The sequence below is a fragment of the Colossoma macropomum genome, unplaced genomic scaffold (genome assembly GCF_904425465.1).
Source record: "Colossoma macropomum unplaced genomic scaffold, Colossoma_macropomum, whole genome shotgun sequence".
Lineage (NCBI taxonomy): Eukaryota > Metazoa > Chordata > Actinopteri > Characiformes > Serrasalmidae > Colossoma > Colossoma macropomum.
In genome coordinates this window covers 3,719,982-3,728,538 of record NW_023494805.1, presented here as the reverse complement: position 1 = coordinate 3,728,538, position 8,557 = coordinate 3,719,982, and the positions used below count along the sequence as shown (strand labels likewise).

Here is an 8,557-nt window from a genome sequence, read left to right as displayed (position 1 = left end):
GACAACTCAGTACTTTTTATTTTCTGCTGATAGAGAATGGACTCTTGTGGAATGTAAAACAGCTTTGGGTTATGGTATCAAGCATGACTTAGCTAAGGAATGTCTTATGTAATTAAGCAGTACTGGAAGTATAAGCTTAGATAAATGGAGGGTAAGCTAGAGGAAGCTGAGAGAAAGATTCCTGAGCTAGCCAATAAATGTACAAAGCATATAACAGCTGCCATGAATGCCCAGAGAACATGTAAAAAACCTAAGCAATCACTGACCAAGGTTAAACGGCAACATGCCAATTGTAAATCTACGTCAAAGCATCAGTGGATAAGGTGAAAGGTGATAACACTCTAACCTTGTCAGTTCACTCCTTTGTTTGTACTGAGCTGACCCTTTGTCTCATAACCTCAAGGTGATAACAATCACCCCCTTATTTCTACCCCTACATTTCATCTCATATTCACCTTCTACATCCCCCTCCTTAGCCCTCCTCTAACTCCTTTTCTTCCTCCTTCCTCTCCCACCCTGTATACATTTAAAATGTATATAAGGTCCTTCCAAAATATTCTTGTTAGACTGCTGATAGACTGATGACCAAGCTGTGCCCATGCATGATTCTCTGCATGCATGTAAATAAAACTCATCTGAATCTGAATCTGAAGCTCCGGACTCTTCCTGCCGGATTTCTAACAATACAAATGCATTATCCTATAGTGCTAATGTGTTAACATATTGTATTAATCCATCGTCCTGTAGTATAAATGCATTATCCTATTGTTTAACATGCCCAACCTTTCTCCTAAAAAAAACAGTAATCCCTCTCGCAATGTACCTGATCTTCTGGAATCCATCAAAACATTGTTTTCTTCAAAAGTATTTTTATTTAACAAAAGATTTGCAGTCACAGTAATAAAAGGAGCAGTCACGTGAGCTTTCTGTTTAAAGGTAATTTATAAGAAAAAGCTTTATTCTCTGGTCCAGGCAGAGACCATCCTAGCGCTGCTGTAATAAGGAGATGAAAAGTGCATTCCATAAAGAAACCATACGCTGATTTCACATTAAAACAGACAGGTTTAAACACCGGTGGAACCTTCTACGTTTCTAATATCAATCTGGTCTATGGCTCGCCTCACCCACTTGAAGCCGGGGTCCACACACAAACGAGCCTTTTTCTTGTTGATAAAACTGCAGATGAGACAAAAGTCTAAGTTATAAAATAAACATAATCCTCTCATCTCAAAAATGAATATTAATAGAGCAGAAGAGGGTGAAGACCTACACAACTGCACCTTTTGGACAGTCAGTCCTTGTTTCTTCATAGGACACGATGGATCTTACTGGGATCGGTTTGATGAAGAAATTAGAACAACATTCCTCTGGAGATTTTCCATCTGTGTGAAAAATATTAATAATTATTATTATCAATTATAGGCTTACTGTGTATATATACTAATTCACCTCTTATACTCCTGGGTATGTTTTGGATTTGCTGCCTGAACTTACATGCTCAAATCTTCAGGCAAATTATTCAGTAACCACATGAAAAAAAAAATAAAAGTGTTTGTTGTTTTTACAAAGGCTCCCCTCAAATTCACAGAAAATTATGTTTTATGATTAAAAAACAAGGGCGTAGAATTGGGTAGGGATGGCAGGGACATGTCCCTACCAATATCCAGTGACTACTGAATTGTCCCTAGCAATAATTTGATCAAAAAATTAAAACATAACAGTCTGTCAGTGTCTACTCAATGTATTTGGTACAGAAACAGTAAACAGATTTCATTCTCTATTATGGATCCCACCTCCCTAACCCACATTTCTTGCTAATGTGTAAGCAGCTGTAGCTACTCACACATTAGCAATAACATCTGGTTGTAAGAAGCGCCAAAGCATTGTCGGCTAGATGTGCATGTAGGCTGAGTGAGAGATGCCATCCAACAGTTGTGTGCACAAAATGTTGTCCTGTAGTGATTCAGTAAGGAAGGATTCAGTAAATGATGAACAATTCCATACACTGTTACAAATAAGGGTTCTGTGCAGGTACATTTTTTGTTCATCAAAGTACAAACAATGTAAATGTTCCCTCAAAGGTACAACAGTTTTCACAAGTTTAAAAGTTTGTGTTTGTACCTTTTCATGACCGAATGTTTTAAAACAGAACAGTAAAATAAAAGCCTGGAGACGAGACGGGGTGTGTGGAGTCAGTACAGCTTAGAACATATCATTTCAGTGGATTATGGTTCAGTTATGTTCCCTGAATAAAGGCACTGAGATGAACCCTTGAAGCAACCACCCCAGTGGTACTTTTAATTTTTTTTTCATATGTAAACTCTTTGCGTATACAGTATGCCTGTCATGGATATCTGTGTACCATGGATTTTGTATTTTAGTTGGAAGAGTAAAAGACACACACACACACACACACACAGACATATAAATATATATATATATATATATATATATATATATATATATACACACACACACACATACATATATATGTGTATATATATATATATATATATGTATATATATAAAAAATATACAGCCGCACACTACTAACATGCTGTCATTAAAAGGCTACAGTGCTGTTATTCAGTGTTATGACCTTAAATTAGCTGAGGAATGCAGACTGACTTGTTTAGGCCTCGAAGATTAGGACTACTGACTCAGGACTTGAGTGTGAAGACTTAAAATTTACTTGTTACTCGCAACAGCAGTGCCCATAATCTCTCCACAATGCCAAACCAACCTCAAATAACTTTCTATAGCATCATAAACATTATGTTTATTGCTGGTAAACATGAATTTTCAGGAACAATTCGGCAACTATGAGAGTTACATGCTCAGCAACTATCTGTCAGATGCTCAAACGAAATTCAATTCAAGAAGACTCTGTCTTCATCGATATCAGTCGATCACATCATACAATATCTCTATCCTCTAATAATAATCCACTAATAGCGTATAGTGGAGCAGCTGAAGATCTAGCTAAAGATCACACTGTCACACATGAAAAACTGTACATCTGTGTCACATATGAAGTAAATGATCAGATTCGGACCACTTATACCTGCAGTGTGAGCTTATATGCAGAGCTCAGCTAAAGCCATAGCCAGCCACCTAGGTGCTGGACTCCAGCCTCTTCATATACCACTCTGCAGTATGAAAGAGCCAAAAACTTGAGGATGAACTTACTGTTTGCCACCACACAGGACTGAAGGTAGAGGGTGATCAGCAGACTCAGGAGGAGAGAACGTGGACAGACGCTCATGACTGCAGCTTCAGCTCCAGGAGATGATGATCAATGATCTGAACTTAAATGTAATGAGAAAAATATAATCTGACCCTCAGGTGTTTTTTTGATCTAAACATCTTTGCACCAATGAAGCATAGCACTGGTAAACCACATACAAAAGGAGCTCTAATAATTATTGGCACCCTTGGTAAAGGTGGATAAAGAAGGTCATGAAAAAACGTGTGTTGTTAATTAGCTCAATTTCTATTATTGGCACCCTTAGAAATACTTGTGAACAAACTTTTTAAGGCCACCTCAGAATTGAACTCTGCAGGAACTCAGGAGTTCCCCAGCTGCAACTGGAACTCTAACTGGAAATGGGTTCAATAATCAGATGAGACAGAGCTTTTTGGCACCAAACACTCACGATGGGTTTGGTGTAAAAAAAATAAAAAAATCTACTCTTGAATATTTCAAATATTTATGTAAAGTTCTACTCAAAAAGTCTACTCTAAGTGTCTACATTTTGCTGTTGCTATTTGGCACATTTTGAATAAACAATGGCCTGTTCAGGTTAGAGCCAAACATTATTTTAAAATGAAATAAAAAATTAAAGTGTTCTCTGGCCCACAGATTTGTTGAGATGTTTTAATATGGCCCTTGTTGTGGTTGTGTTTGACATCCCTGATCTACACTGTAGGTCAGCTTGAAATTTTAGGTTAACCTTTTCATTTAAGTCTCCTTTAAAAAATCAACAACAATAAAAAAAAAAACTTTTAGACCTATTAGATCAACAAAAGCTGTTTTGACTAACAGGAGATCAGTGTAAACACAGACAAGACCACTTGCAGGTTTCTCAGACACATAATGCACTTGTAGGGATGCTGTGGCTAAAACTGTTATTTTTTACTATGTTCTGCATATATTCCAAGTTATTTTTACTAATAATAAAAAAAGCAAAAAAAAAATAAATAAAAGATGCGCCTTTTCCAAGACGAGCCCCAAGCACCCCTATATACCTATACAATGACCAGCCAAATCATGAAAACCATCTCCACTATATCTACTCTCATTGTCCATTTTATCAGCTCCACTTACTATATAGGTGCACTTTGTAGATCTACAGTTACAGACTGTAGTCCATCTGTTTCTCTGATACTTTGTTACCCTGACATCTCATCATTAAGAAGAACCATTAAGAAGAGGACCAATATCAGGATCACAATCTTAGGACTTCTGCCCATCTTACACGAGGAAGCAAGGTGTTCAGCACGCTCACAGGTCAGGTCGAAGGCTGATGCTGTAACAACAGCGTTGGCTATGTGAGCAACTGAAGCACTTTCTGGGAGCGACTGGCCTTTTATGACATGGACACATTACACCCAAGCTGCTGTGGTCTTGTCACCTTGTCTAAGAACATAGAGAAGGTACTAGGCGTATTTGGATGTACTGGCGATAAACTATCGATGGGTAAGTAGTATCAACAGCAGACAGGTAAGTGTTTTTAATGGTATATACAATGCCTCCTAAATTTCTAGCCTTCCCCTCTTTCTCTGCTGTCATAATACTGAAGCCTCTGCTAGTTGTGAAGAGAGAAAGATGCTTAAACTGGTCCCCCCAAACACAAAGCCTAGTGAACAACAAACTAAACCTTGCTGTCCTTAATGTAAGGTCACTAAATAAAAAAAACACTTCTGATTCAGGATCTTATTAAAAAGAATTTGCTTGATTTCATGTTTGTAACAGAAACGTGGCGTAGTGAAAAAAATGACACAGCAACTCTAAGCTGCTCCTGAAAACTACAGATTTCTGCAAACAGTAAAGTGAGGAGCAGCAGCATGTATTTATAATAGTGACTTTGATCCCTAAAGGTTTAAAGACAAACATGTCTCTTGTCTCTAATGTTTTCATATTTGATCATTTCTGTATCTCCTACAAGTCAAGATAGAAGTAAAGAAGAAAGTGCCTGAAAGTTACTTAAAAAAAATGTTACATTGACTCAATCTCTTGACATTCTCGCTCCAGTCAAACAGAAGAAAAACTTGTATACTCCTAAAAATCCATGGATGAATGCGGAAATATGCCAGCTTAAGAGAAATTGTCGTAAATCAGAGCGCTTATGGAGGAAAACTAAACTGCAGGTACGTTATGATTTTCTTAAAGAGCAGATCTCAGTCTATAATAATGTTATGAAAATATCCAGACAGTCATAGCTCTGTAGTGTGATTAATAAACATAAAATAATTCCAAAGTCCTTTTTGTCACCGTAGGTCAACTAATTAACCCCATCTTTTCTGTGCATCTCCTGGTGATTTATCTTCTAAAATTTGTGAAGAGTTCGCAATTTATTTTCAAAATAAATTAGACCTGATTAGACAGAGAATAGCTCAGCCACCTGAAACAGGCTCCTATTATGTTCCTGATGAGTCACCTACATCAGTGACAATGAAATCTTTCTCTGTTTTCAGTTATCAGGAGCTCACAACTGTTGTAAACAAGCAAAGTTTGTCCACAAGTGATCTTGATCCTGTTTCTACTTCATTCCTTAAGATGGTTTTTGATGTGTCCACAATGATGTTTTAACTATTGTAAATTGTTCTCTGTCAACAGCTGTTTTTCCAGATGCTTTCAAAACTGCCCTGGTGAAGCCTCTGCTAAAAAAGAGTAGCATGGATCCTTCCATACTAAATAATTTTAGACCGATTTCAAACCTACCTTTGTTTTCAAGCGAATTTGTTACACACTGCAATGACCGCCTGGATCGTTTAGAGAGATTTTAAAGCTCTGCTGCTGGTTTTTAAAGCTCTAAATGACCTTAAAGCTCCTGAGTGTCTGTCTGATCATGATCTTAGATCTGCAGATACCGATCTTCAGTAAAACACAGGAAACATGGAGAGACTCTTAAGTTATTCTGATTCACCTTTGATTAGACAGTCGAGCTTAGAGCTCACTTTTAATAAACATTTGAAAACGCAGCTCTTTAACTCAGCACTTCATTAAAACTCTACACCTCATGGTGTTTATCTGTTTAATTTGATCTGTGTCATTTTATGATATGATTTTAAATCAATACTCATAGTTTTATTTATTCCTGTGAACTGTCATTGGTATGAAAAGTGCTCTACAAAGGCATTATTATTATTAGGTAATTGTAATTGTAGAACCACAAAGTGCCCCTATATATAAGCTGAGCTGATAAAATGGACAGTGAGTGTAGAGGCCAGGAGGTGTATGATCCACCTATTCAGCCCACAGAAGTTCATCTCTGCCCACTCACGATGAAGTTTTAAGTAGTGTTTCAACCTGCTGTGTGACCAGAGCTCATTTACGTATACCAGTATTTAAGGCACAGTGTCGAGAGCAGCCTGTTTAATTCTGAGGGATAAAAGAGCTTGGACAATGGTCATGAAAAAATTAATTGCGACAGTTCTTGTACAAAAACCCACACAAACACTAAGTTGACCTCAAGAAAATGTAGGATATGAGCTCTTTAATGCTGTGAGATCCTGTCAAGGTTATTACAAGCCTACAGCACCCACTGTATTTGTTTTCCCCCTCTGAGGAAGGAAAAGAGGGACGAGAAACCACTGGAGAGTCACTTTCACTTTCACAGCTCACAGTCTAACGGTTCATTACTTATAGTGGTTTATTATTTACAGCTGTTCATTTCTGTATCAGACTCACACTCACACGTATAAATGCTGTGAAAACAGCTGGTTTATGGACAGAACTGAACAGAGTCTTCTCAAACTTCCCTAAACAAACACCACACAGTCAGATCCAGACCCTCACACTGCACACAGAGTTATATAACACACTGATACACAGATAAACAGGATCATAAATCAGCTACAGAGATTAAACAACAACAGAAAGATAAACATACAGATATATATCAGGGTATTTGTAATTAGTTGTCACTCTTATCATGACAATCTCTGCTAACAGTGACAGTTTATGGAAAGATAATGGTCATAACTTTCCATAAAGAACGTAATGATACTGGAGCACATCTGCTGAATGTATCTAGAACCCTTTCAGAGAGGATTAAAGCACAGATGGCTTTAAGAAAGTTATATATTTGTTGGATTTTGAGGAAAACTTACCTCCACAAAGTGTCCAACAGGCCTTCACTGTTTAATGTTGGCAAAACAGAAGAGAAATAATAAACAAGAGAGCCACCTAGAGGCAAGAATCCAGAACTGCACTCACGTTATGAATTTCCTTTACACTGACAATGTAATTTTGACATTACTGATCTTCCTATAACCTTAAGCAAAATGTGTGGATATTGCATTGTCTAATATTTTTGCAACAGTTTATTAATCTCTTAAACTGTGAGGGTCTGTATGTGTCCCCACACTTCCATTCCTCACTCTCACAACTACAGAACTTACACTTTGGTTCAGTTACTGAATAATTTATAGTTGCTACTGAATAATTCATAATAAACACTATTTAATTTACAATGGATGCAGAATAACTAACAGTAGATAATTCATAATTATAGTACATGTTGAATAAATTATATAGGTTAGGACACAATTCATAGTAGTTAAAAAAAACAATACATGTAAAATATAAATGTAACTGCAACAATACATACTATGTGTGTTACGTGTCAGTGCCTGTGAACACGTGTGTTTGTTTTCTCTCCCCTCTCAGCTGCTCTTCTTCTGCTATTTTGGCTGCCTCTTTTCTTCATATGTTGCTTGGGGTGTCAGTCACTATCATGTCCTGGATGTCATTTGGCCAATCACTTTGCAGATTTGAGCCCAAGGAGGTGGAGCTTGAACTTTAAAAGCAGTGTGCCAGAGTGTGAGTTTGTTATCAGCCCTGGGCATCATGTGACCTGTGTCTCAGCTCCTGGCTCATTTCTTTGTTTTCTGTGGCCTTAGGTCTCTTGGCCTTGCTAGCTTTAGCCTTTCTATTCTAGCATTAGCCTTTGCTAGCTTGCTTTAGCCTTTCCTTGCTAGTCTTGTTAGCATTTGTTAGCTGTGTTTGTCTCTTCCTGTGATTGTTTTCAGTCTACAAGTGTTTGTCTGGGTGTACTGGCTCTTGATTCTTTTAAACTGGTGCTTTTCTCTGAGGAGGAGGGGCAGGCTAGACTGTGGTGCACCTACATTTACATCAGTAGGTGTTATTGTCTAAACACACAAGTTTAAAGGCAGGTACCACTCCCTGTATGATTGGTAGTTTAGCATAGGGTGGCATGTACAGCTCTTTAGCTCTTAGCTTAGAATAGTTGATTTTGTTGTTTTCTTTCTTTGGTACTGTCTGTAGTCCCTCCTGGGTAAACTGCCCATTCAGCCAGTACAACTTTAACAA

General features: G+C 37.6%; 1 long non-coding RNA gene across 2 annotated transcripts; it reads right to left on the bottom strand.

Annotated features, from left to right (window-relative positions):
• LOC118825652 lies at window positions 1-7,854 on the bottom strand. Of its 2 annotated transcripts, none has more exons than XR_005008676.1 (5): window positions 7,836-7,854; window positions 7,336-7,362; window positions 3,190-3,308; window positions 1,271-1,382; window positions 1-1,176 (listed from the first exon to the last, which is right to left on the bottom strand). It is a non-coding gene; the product is annotated as an uncharacterized LOC118825652 (long non-coding RNA). The 2 variants fall into 2 exon arrangements; XR_005008675.1 differs by having other exon boundaries at window positions 7,336-7,411; window positions 7,836-7,850.
• Window positions 7,855-8,557: the final 703 nt, after the last annotated feature.